This window comes from Hordeum vulgare, chromosome 4H (genome assembly GCF_904849725.1).
Source record: "Hordeum vulgare subsp. vulgare chromosome 4H, MorexV3_pseudomolecules_assembly, whole genome shotgun sequence".
NCBI classification, from domain to species: Eukaryota; Viridiplantae; Streptophyta; class Magnoliopsida; order Poales; family Poaceae; genus Hordeum; species Hordeum vulgare.
In genome coordinates this window covers 336,521,528-336,532,952 of record NC_058521.1, presented here as the reverse complement: position 1 = coordinate 336,532,952, position 11,425 = coordinate 336,521,528, and the positions used below count along the sequence as shown (strand labels likewise).

General features: G+C 43.3%; 2 non-coding genes across 2 annotated transcripts; both read right to left on the bottom strand.

The window, feature by feature from the left end:
- Window positions 1-8,663: 8,663 nt before the first annotated feature.
- LOC123451541 lies at window positions 8,664-8,758 on the bottom strand. Its single transcript, XR_006632387.1, has one exon. It is a non-coding gene; the product is annotated as a small nucleolar RNA Z103 (small nucleolar RNA).
- Window positions 8,759-9,076: 318 nt separating this feature from the next.
- On the bottom strand, window positions 9,077-9,222 carry LOC123451627. The gene has a single exon (XR_006632456.1). It is a non-coding gene; the product is annotated as a small nucleolar RNA F1/F2/snoR5a (small nucleolar RNA).
- Between the last annotated feature and the right edge of the window lie 2,203 nt (window positions 9,223-11,425).

The window sequence follows — 11,425 nt, the reverse complement described above, 5'->3', positions numbered from 1 at the left end:
CGGGAGGGATGGACAATAGGTGTCATGCAAGTTCTTTTCCCTAAGCCCGTATGACTACATACGAAATACATGCCTACATTAGATTGACAAATGGGAGCTAGTTACTTATATCTCCGTGTTATAGTTGTTACATGATGAATCACATCCATCACATTCATCCATCACCGATCCACTGCCTACGAGGCTTTTACTACTGGTCCTCGCTACATTACTTTGCCTAGGATTGTCCCTTGCTACAAGAGGGATTGGGCCACTTTGCTGATGTCACTTTGCTGTTGTTGCTACTGCTGTTACTTGTTACTTTGCTGCTGCTGCTACTATTGTTCCTTGCTACTCCGTTGTTACTTGTCGCAAGACTTTGTTGGCACCGACATCCCGTCAACAAGGCTTTCACTGGCGCCATTGATACAACAGTTAGGAATAGTCTGCCTCGTCAACAGATCGTTTCTGGCACCGTTTCTATCATACTACTTTGCTACTGATACTTTGCTTACACACACTAATCTTTCAGGTGTGGTTGAATCGGACGCATTCAGTTGCTAATACTTGAGAATATTATTTCTCTTCCCGTCGTGCGAACCAACAAATTTGGGTTGAATACTCTACCCTCGAAAACTGCTGCGATCCCATACGCTTGTGGGACATCAGCCTCCTGTGGATGATAGTTTGGCTTTGGTGGGGTTCGTTGCTAGGAGCAAGGCTTCTGGTTGCTGGAAAAGCCCTTGCTAATAATATTGCACTTGCTACTGTTTTCCATGGCATGATGTTTGTCTTTGACCATGAGGGTCTTGTTTACGATGTTGAAGAAAGTCCAGAAGTCACATACTACGAGCTGTACTGCAGGAATTGCTGCAGTCCTTCCATGAAGCGTTCTATCTTGGTTGCATTAGTGCTGACATCTTCTGGTCCATACCTCAACACGCGGTTGAACATCTTATTTTTTACTCCTTGAGAGAACCACTTCCTGGCTTCAACCTCGAAATTCCCGCTTCTTGTTAGCCATAATCCCCGAAGGAATGAGGGCCATGCGGAATCCTTCCACGAAATCCGCCCAGGTGATCACATGGTTGCCTTGAATGACCTTGAATCGATCCCACCAAGCTCTGACCGTACCTTTGAGGGAGTGAGAGGCATAAAGAACCTTCTCATAATCTTCATTGCAGTTGACCAATGCAAGGAGGTCCTCGAGGGTGCAGATCCAGCCATAAACATACAAAGGTTTAGCAATATCGGAGAAGGTTGTGGGCAAATTTCTCATGAACTCCCACATAGTCGAGTGGCCAATGTCATTCCTGCCTTGCTGCTGGTTGTTCACAAGGACTTGAGCCATCAGCTGGATAGCGGCAATGTTAGCTTGGCATTCCTCCCGGATAACTTGGATAAACTGAGGTATGGTCATGTTCTCCGATGGAGGTGGTGGCCGGGGAATGTCGCCTTGTGGCTGCTCCTCGTGATCTCCAGGCTGAGAAGACCCACCAGCCCCCGGCTGCTGGCTAGAGTTATTGGTGCTCGAGTAGCCAAAAGTGTTGGTGTGGGTTGCAGCCAAGTCAAACAACTAGAATCGGCAAGATGGAAAAGCAGTAAGAGGAAAACGCGCCTAAAGGGGTTGGCATAGTGCATGTTTGGTCAAACAAAGGTCAAAGGACCAAACATATAACATTAAGATAAGATAGGCAATGTAGTCACTTACATGTTGCCTAAGGCAAAAGCGCGGCTTGCATCGAAACACAAACAACAAACAGAAGCAACAAGCACACGTGGTTTCATATGAACCATTGCACGGATTCGACTCCGCATGAGGGATACATGACTTACCGTAACCTAGGGGGTCCTGAGACTCTAGTGGTGGAGTGCTCGGTTTCGTAATCATGCTCCTCTCTTATTCCTCCTGCTCATCGTCTCCAGTTGAGGGGGTCGGAGAATGAAGAGGTCCATCCCTATGACGCTTCGCCAGTGGATCGGTGAAGAGAGCATGATACTCCTTTACACTCACGCGACGACGATGTGTGGGTGCATCTCTAGATAGGGGTAATCCTCCTCTCTAAGAGATAGTTGGTCGTCCCTTGGGGACTTAATCCTTCATGATCATGTCTGGCTTCGTCTTGGCTAGTCAAAGTAGCTCGTGGGTGTGATGAAGGTCCTTCCGGAGCTTCACGGACTCCTTAATCAGGTTGTGAGCCACACTGTCGACAAAGAGGCTCATGTAGGTATGGAACCTTAGTGGCATTCTATCCTCCTTGTATGGGACCAACATATCTCTTGCCAATATCATCCTTGGTGAAAGGTAGGTGGCGGGTAGCTGGCTCGCCAACCATTTGTGTGATGAGGTCTTGAAGGTGGATGAATTCCTTTCATGCAGTTATCTCGACTGCTATCACCAAGGTATCCATCTGTGGTCCTTTGAAGAAATTGCTTATCGGGGAGTCATTTTCCGTCACAACCACATAACCGTGGTACTCCTTCATGGTGGCATCGATCCAGTGCTCGTGGTAGAGGAAAACGGGGGATCGTCGGATCTGGCACTTCTCCACGCTCTCCTCCAAGAAAGGGGAAAGCCGGATGATAGGAGGTCTTCGGATAAGACGGTAATCTACAATGGCTTGAAAGGGGGGGAGTGTGAGTAAGGTTTTGACGTACAGTAGAAGAGGTAAGAAGTGCTGAAACTCCTAAGTATAAACGCTAGGTATAGTTTTTGATAAGGGTCTTATCCTAACTAATGTCCATGCTAACTAAGGGTTCCTATAGACAAGATGGTTCTGATACCATCTCTGGGGGGACCCTGACTCATAATTCATGATCGCGGAATGCACGTGTACAGTGATCACATAAACTAATGCTCAAAGAACACACATAAGCTGAATAACAAGAGTCTTGCATATATATACATGCCGTCTGATACAAATAAAGACCTTTAATGTAAAGTCTTACATAGATAGGGCCATAGAGGCCAAACATCAAACACAACCAGCAGCGGAAATCTTGAATGAAAGCGTGAACCCATGCCATCTGCCTTAACCCTACAGGCATTTTGACAAGGAAGCATCCTAGTTTGCATGTTCATCTCCAACGAACTCAACACCATATTCCTGTTCTTCCATGTCTGGGGAATTAAATGACTAGTGGCAAGCCAATGAGTACTTTTTAATGTACTCATAAGCAACCCATGTTTTGGAACAAGGTATAACAATGCATGATGTAGCACTAAGTAGGTAAGTTGCAGAAAGCTAATTTTAAGTGCAATGATATGACCATTACCTTATGAAGGCATAAACCATGAGGTAACTAATATCCGTATGAACAAGTTACCGATATCAATATAAATAGGGTAGAGCATCTCATGCTCCATCATCATGTCAAGTCATTTGACTTAGCTCAAATGTCCTCTTTCTCACAGCCACACACCCACAGTTTTGTAAAATGGACGTAGCCCAAGAGCATTCATCCAACTGTCCTTGACCTTAGACACGGCTATTCAAATAGTTTTACACTCTGCACAGGTTGCCCACTTTGCCCCGAAGACTCGGGAAACTTCTGTGTCCATCCACGACTCATGGTATTTTCCATACCCGAGGTAAGTACACGAACAATGAATTTCCTATGATGGTACTAACAAAGAGTCCACTCGTTGGTGTCAACCCTCGCAATGTACATCACAAGTATCATCCACTAGGGCATGCAACAGTATGCCCGATCCCTATAAAAACAGCCGATAGTCGTCCTCTCTTGGCACAACCCCGTACCAAGAGTGACCTCATCACTCTAGCCACTAGTAATGCTGGCTCTCAGCTAGCACCACCAATAGTAATCAACAAAGCCCCATCCCATAAGGGGTATCATGGTCTTGCAACATGAACCAATCCATTTTCGAAAACAACACACTCACTTGTCATGTACACAACTTCTTTCTCAAGTGGTTACCTTGGTCAGTCATCATCTCCCTCGGCCATTAGTGGCACCCGACAGGGTTTCCAAAATGTCTTTGAAAACACCATTCTTTCCAACACCATGCATCATCCCATCCACTTTGCATAGCAACTACTTAGCATCCTAACTACTTCCCACCCGCCCAACCCTCATAGGAAGGTAGGGTCATGCTTAGTGCAAGTGCAAAGAAGGAAAGTAACAGCGGTATCCCACCTCGGGATTCACCAGTTGATGATCCAATGCAACAGAATGAAGTACTATGTGACGTGCATAAAAATAGTTTCTTAGCCATGGTCAAAGGGTTGCTTGCGTGGCTCAATAAAGTGTTTGGATCTTCAAAGTCTTCTGGTCCAACTCCTTCATCAACAACGCAATCTATCATCGCGATAATAACAAGCAAAAATAAGAGCACAACAAAACAGGGAAAATATAACACTCGAAAAAAATTCAACCCATTTTTGAAAAATACAAGGGTGAATATTAGTATTGTGAAAATTATGAGGTTTTAGTTTTTGTCACACCGTGTTTTCACTTCGTCTCAAGTGTAGTCTTTTCAAATTTGGAGTTTATTAAAACTTTTTAATCAAATGCTATGAGTGCCATGATTGTCATTAATTGCATGTATGCTTGAGTGTATGGATCTAAAAATATTTTTTATAACATAATATTTCCATAAAATTCCTTTTCTCATTTTTGTTAATTCAAAACCTTGCTTTCGGGTTTGCACTACAAGTCCCTGATTTCAAGGGGGTGCCTTCACCCAAAAATTGTATTGCGATGTTAGCACTATTATAACTTTCCAAAATCATAAAATAATTATTATATAAAATACTTTTCTATTTTATTTGCATGTCCTTTCCTGAGATCAGAAATAATATTTGTGGGTGGAATTTTTTTTTCAACCTTAGAAAAATGTGAGAAAATTTGGATATACTCAGAGGATATATATTTTCCATACATAGGATTTTCAACCCCTATTTATGTTCAAAATATTTGAGCAAACCTTTGAAAACCTATTCTGTGTGTTTTGGCTTTTTGAAATATTTCCAAAGGAAATATTCTCAATAAATTCCCAGAAAATTCTTGTTCCCCAAGCTATATTTGGTGAGCATACCAAGTTTCACCTCATTCCAAGGTGGTATAGTTCACCAAATAATCTAAAACCCTTCGTGTGCAGAATCAAGTTGAAGCAACTCTGCATAGCAAATTTTGTCCAAATGGCCTAATACTTTGCAGGAGTGCTCAATACCCCAAATGAGGAGACCCTGCCAAGAATTGGATTTGTGGGGATTATTTTTTCACATTCTCTGTTAATAAGGTAGAACTGTCCATTTGGGGGTGTTTTCAAGTTTATATTGTCAAGCCTGTCCAATGGAGCTCAAATTTGGTAGAGCATCATAATATTGCCTAAAACCCAAATCTATTAACTTCCAGCATCATCGGTGAAGGATAGCTGCCCCAAACCCAGATCAAACACCTTTAGGGAGATTCGTCAAACAACATCTAGCACTCTCTAACCCACAGCCTTTTCTCCAAACTCCCAGCACAGGTTGCCAGCACCACTCCTCAACTGCAGACGAGTGACCCCTCCTTAGTTTAATGTGAGGAAGCCAAAATCACCAAATTAGTTTCTGGTTCAAAGCTGACAGCATCTTTATAAGCCTCTCCCTTTGACCAACCTTTCTCTTCTTGGTTCCTCATAACCGAGGGGCTTCTAAGCCACCCCTCAAACAAGCCAGATAGGGCCAAAGCATGCCAGAGCGCTCCAGCATGCCATGGCATGCCAAAGCTGCGCTTTGGGCGTCCTACAGGGCGCTACCGAGGCAAAGGAGGCCAGTCCCGGCCGGTTTTCACCTCCACTCGGTGTATCTCCTCGTCCCTGTCAACCACCCGACTCATGGTAGCCTCACGCCCCCCTTATCACCCTCTATACCGACTAAGGCGATGCGTGTCCGGGCGCGCCTGATTCGGTCAGTAGGGCGAGGCCCCGCATCACGGGCGCTCTAAGCCAGGTTTAAACCTAACGCACGTTGAGTCTGTGGATTCTCATACCACGTCCGCAAAATCGTGGTTTCGCCACCGAGCTCTCTCTCCCTCTCCTACAGACGTGGTGAAACCACTCGCACTCCCCCGCTCGGTGCACCGCTGCTGGTCTATAAATAGGCCCACCTCATTCACTCCGGCACATCACCCCTCTCCTCCAGACTCTCAATCGAGCCCCTAGCCACTCCACTTAAGCAAGGAGAGCCCCGGTGCTCGAGATCACCCGAGACGCAGCCGCTACGGAGCTCAGTCAATCTCGGGCTACAAGCCAGGTCTCCCGCTCCTCTCACCTCCTCCATGACCGCACTAAGCTCGTAAAGCTTCTCCACCTCTTCCCCGAGCTTTTACCTGCATGTAGCACCCATCTCCACCGCCACCCGAAACATCTCCGCCGCGGGCACATCGTCGCCGGTGACTCAGGTCCTCCCCCTTGGTCTTTCGAACCCCACCAGTTAGGAAGTGATGCCAAGGTGTCGTTTCTGCATTCACCTCGGCACGAGGGCGTCAGAGCCGCCGTCGGCGCGCCCCCTCCCCTTTGTCCAGAGGTGGAAGACAGCCCGACAGGCAGGCCCCACCTATCAGCGGCATGTCTCACCCCCTCTCTCCCCTCTCCGTCGCTGACCGCACGGGCCCACGCGTCAGCTTTAAACGTGACGGCGCGGGCGCGCCTCGGCTGGTGGGTTGGCTAGGTGGCCGGTTGGCGAGTTGGGCTGGCCCAGTTGCTCGCCAAGCCAGGCCAGGGGCTGAACCCTTTTCTTTATTCTTTAAATTGAGTTTTTAAATAATTTCTACAGGATTAAATATTTAGTTAAATTCAAATCTTTTTCCACGATAATTCTTCTAAAAAATGTCTAGAATTTATTTGTGCCGTTGTGCAAGTTTTTGCAAATACTTTTATACACAACTTTAATTAAATACCTAGTTTGTGTAATTTAAGCTTCTGTTAAATAGACATTCAAAATATCTTTTTACTTCAAAAAAAGAAACAAACATTTTTAAAACAAAAGATAGGATTTCTAAGAATAGGTTAACATTTTTAAAATTACTTTTGCTCCGTTTTTGAGTGTGCTTCTTCTTATTATTATTATTACGATGACAGATCACGGTTTGACGAAGGACTTGGGCCCGAAGACCACGAAGAACCCGGATACCTAGCTGATCAAGGCAAGCAGCCCTTTGACCATGTATAAGAAAATGTTTTATGCATGACATGATGATTATTTTAATCGGCACACCCCGGCATGGCACTACAAGGAATATGCTAATACACTACGCTATTTTTTCATCGCTACATCGTCACGGTTTTTAATTTATGACGATCTCACGACGAAAAACCAACGACGTTTTGATTAAAATTGTCGTAACTTTTATGACGATTCCTGGATTGTCGTAACCTTTACGACAATCCTAAATCGTCGTTGGAAATCAAACTCAGTCCTATGTGGCAGTCCTACGTGGCAAAATTACGACGAAATCAAAACGTCATGGTTGAAATCAGCCCAACCCATTTCAATTGATCACATGGGCTGGTTTTAATTTTTTCGGCTTTTTCTTATTGGGCTTCTTTTTGGGCCTTAGCCTATTTACAGCCACTTCTAGTATTTTTTCGAATTTTTTTATATCATCATAATTTCGGCCCTAGCCTTTTAGAGCTCATTTGGTCCAGTTTCAGTTTTGGCCCTTTTTCATTTTTGAATTCAGCAACTTTTTGTTCCAGAATTTGGATTCATTTCTATTTGTTGGGCCTTTTCAACCCAATTATTTATCCAGTATTAAATCCAACACTATTTCATATTCAAATCAAGAAAACTCCAAGTCGAATTAAAATCATCCATCATATAACATCACAAAATACATATCCCAGGTTTACATATCACAATAAATCATCTCATGAATACATTTCCTTACACAGGAATATAGCAAGAACGAATAAAATTGCAAAAAAGAACAATGGCACATCTGCTACTGTCCCAACAGTACAGTGGACTTCATTCCGCTCTCCAATGAGGCATGCTCGAGATGCCACAACTTGTCAACCTACAAAAACATTACAACGCACATGCATCAATCAAAAGGAAACACATATAAAAAATATTAGAAATAAAAAGATTTTTTTTCATCGTGAAGATGATGTTAAAAATCCTGAGATATAAATTCTGGAGTATAATTAGTCCAACCTAAACAGGTCATAGAAACTAAAAATTAAATTTCAAACTATCTAAGATTGTTCCAGGAAATTCTGGACAAAGGAAATGCAGACAAGCAAACTCAATTTCTTTATGGTATTTTCGCTTTACTGGAGGAATTTAAGCACTGACACAAGCAGGAGTCAATGACACAATAATTAGCAGACATGTAAGATAATACAAAACAAGCTACTCCACATTACTGTGATAACCAAGTGCAAACCAGGGTGTAAGAATATTAGCCCAAAAAATCCTTTCGGCAACATACATCACTAAATTACGCTATCAATAAGTGCACCAGAGACTCTAATTTATTACCTTCAGAAGTTTTAGATTGAATCAAATGAAAACATGAAAAAGGGACTACCAAAGAGCATTATTGATTTAGATAGTTCTTGATGCTGAGTTGATTTCTGGTGTCAACTGGGGTAATTCTTTAGCCAGATTGGAGAAAGGAAACCTGACTAGCACTCAAAATATTAACCAGAAGACAATATAAAAACATAAAAGATGGATCAGATTTCTGGCTTGGAATCCTGATGGGATTACATTTGCGCATTGTATAGTCATAGTCGATAATTTGGGGAAAGTATCCTTAGGTCCATATAATCCAAGGAAAAAAGCAATTGATCATCACAATAAGTGCAGAAACGTGGTATGGATATGATATCATCACTTCTCACAGCAAACAAAAAATGGTGTAGGAGTTTCGATTTATTTAAGACAAGACAACTATACAGCATCCATGATAGAATGTGTTGCTTACTAGACATTTAGAATAAGTAGAGATACAAAAACATAACTTTAGATGCCGAATATGCACAGTTTAATAATATACTGTATGATGAGACACCTAATAAGTGTTGATCATCACTGATGAATCAACAACAGAAACCAGCTACAGAAAGAACAATATAGTTGATATGTGTAAACGGGGGTATAGTAACAGGAAGCTCCTTGTATGAGAGCAGCCAGTGTCGCAAAAACCCTCTTCCTTCTCGATGTATACCAATCTAACGAGAAACAAGGCCATGAAAGCAGACCAAGCATCATATACCTCATGGCATCCCAAATACCACTATCCAAACAAAATTCAGTTCAGTGCTAAGATATGTATGGACAAGTTGAATGCAAAAACCATCTCAAAGAATGGTTCGTGCTATAATCTTAATCCAAAGAAGGCAAATAGAGTTAAGCAAAAATATCGACATTGTTTATTGATTTCGATTACATGCAAATAAGTAAAAATGCCCTACTCTACCAATAAGACATAAGTAAAGAGCTGACAACACTAGACTGTACAACTACACAAACACATGAGGTGCTTCTAAGACAAAAAATAAACCTGAATTTAACGTCAGGACTAGCCAATCCAGAAAGTAAAAAACACATTACTGAACAGTCACAGTTTCCAAAACACTAGCCAATCCAGAAAGTAAAAAAACACATTAGCAAAATTGCAGGACAACAGAAAGGAACAACTAATTTGTGTAGGTGACTGCACAAATACTATTCATCTGGACAACAGAAAACTGATCAACAAATCCTTTTCGGACAACTAATTCATCAAAAGGAATAGGACATATCAGGTACTGAATTTGGTAAACTGAAATATACCCAACAAAATACCGAGCACAAACAACATGTTTTAATATTCATATTCAGTTAGGGGAAGAAAGTTGGCAGACATTTCTACATTAGAAAGTCCACGACTAACAAAACATTCATGGTAACACAAAAGGCACAATCCGGCGAAGTGTCGTAAATTCCCTTGTATCCGAGTGGCACAAATCTGCCTATTTATGAAGTAAATCTAGGCCGGAATTCCTAGAATCTCGAACCCCCGAAGTCGTTGAATAACCAATTTATTAGCAGATCCAACGGGCTAAACTTGTCAAGTACTAGAAACATCTATCTAAACGTTGTCCCATGTAACAGCAGATCCGGAAAATCTCTAGTTGGGACGTGTCTCGCTTACTTGAGGTAGTCGTCGTTGAAGAGGTCTTCCCCGTCGTCTTCCTCCTCATCGAGGATAACGGTGGTGCCGTCGTTCTCGGGGTGCACATTGGGGTCGACCTCCGCCACGCCATCGTCGTCCGAGTAGGAGGATGGGTCGGTGGCGCCACGGCTGGTGGTGGTGTTGGGAGGCAGCCTGTCGGTGCTGAAACCCGGCGAGCCCAATGGATACGAAACAGAATATTCAGCAATTATAACAGGTTTTAATTAATATATAACAAAAATGTCTTCCTAATTGGTACATCGTGAATTTTCTCGACTGTTCATTTTATTTACAAGAGAAAGAAAGGAAAGCAATATGTACACTATTTTCCACAGAACATTCTTCACTGCAGTAATTAAGAGCCCTTCAGGAACATAGAAGTTTTACCGAAGCGGTTCAATCCACATTTCCCTTGTGGGAAATGGAGAATAAATGCTGCATTCCAACAGGGCCTTAAATCACTGGCTAATCAAAGACACCCCAACCACATTAAGGACGCTAAAATTTACGGACAACAAGTAAAATTTGTGCGGAATTCTGAACATTTTCCACCGAGCTCCTTCCATATTGGTACACCACATGCTTCAAAAGCATCAGGTGCTCGGCTTTCCATCAGTACAGCCTGATCCTGGTGGTTATGTGCTGCTGGCACATAGGGCAGCGCACCAATTTTTTCCTGCAGTCATAGCAAGTCTGAATTAAACATGTTAGCAATTTGTATATACAACAAGAATTATGAATAAATGTTCAGAGGAAAGCAAGGGGATATTTTCTGCACCTGATGTCCACATCCAAACGCGAGATCCTTTGGTTTATCCATACATATGTCGCATGAGTGCAATCACAAAAATGGCAAGGCTTAGTTCCTTTTCCACAAAAATTAGAGGGTCCTTCAGTTACCAAAAAATTTCAGTATATAGAAACTTAGCATTACGAAGAAGAACTCTATTTCATGATCTGCTCGTCGGCAAAAGATGCAAGTGTATGTGTGAAAGTACAGTAAAAGCTCAGAATATGATCTGGGGAGGTGGTGGCAAGGTGTGCACGAAGTAGGCCCAGCGTGCACCTTCCCAGACGAGGAGCCGGCCGTCGGCGACGCCCGTGTACGGCCCGCGGCTGCGCACATCGAAGGCGACGCTCTCAGGGCCCTGCACCTCGCCGCGGCACCGGATCTCCGTGGCGCGCGGCCGCTCGCCCGCGTCCGCATGCTGGCGCATCTCCGCCGCGTCTGGGAGGTCCACCGGGTGCGCCTCGAAGCCCGGGAAGTCCACCA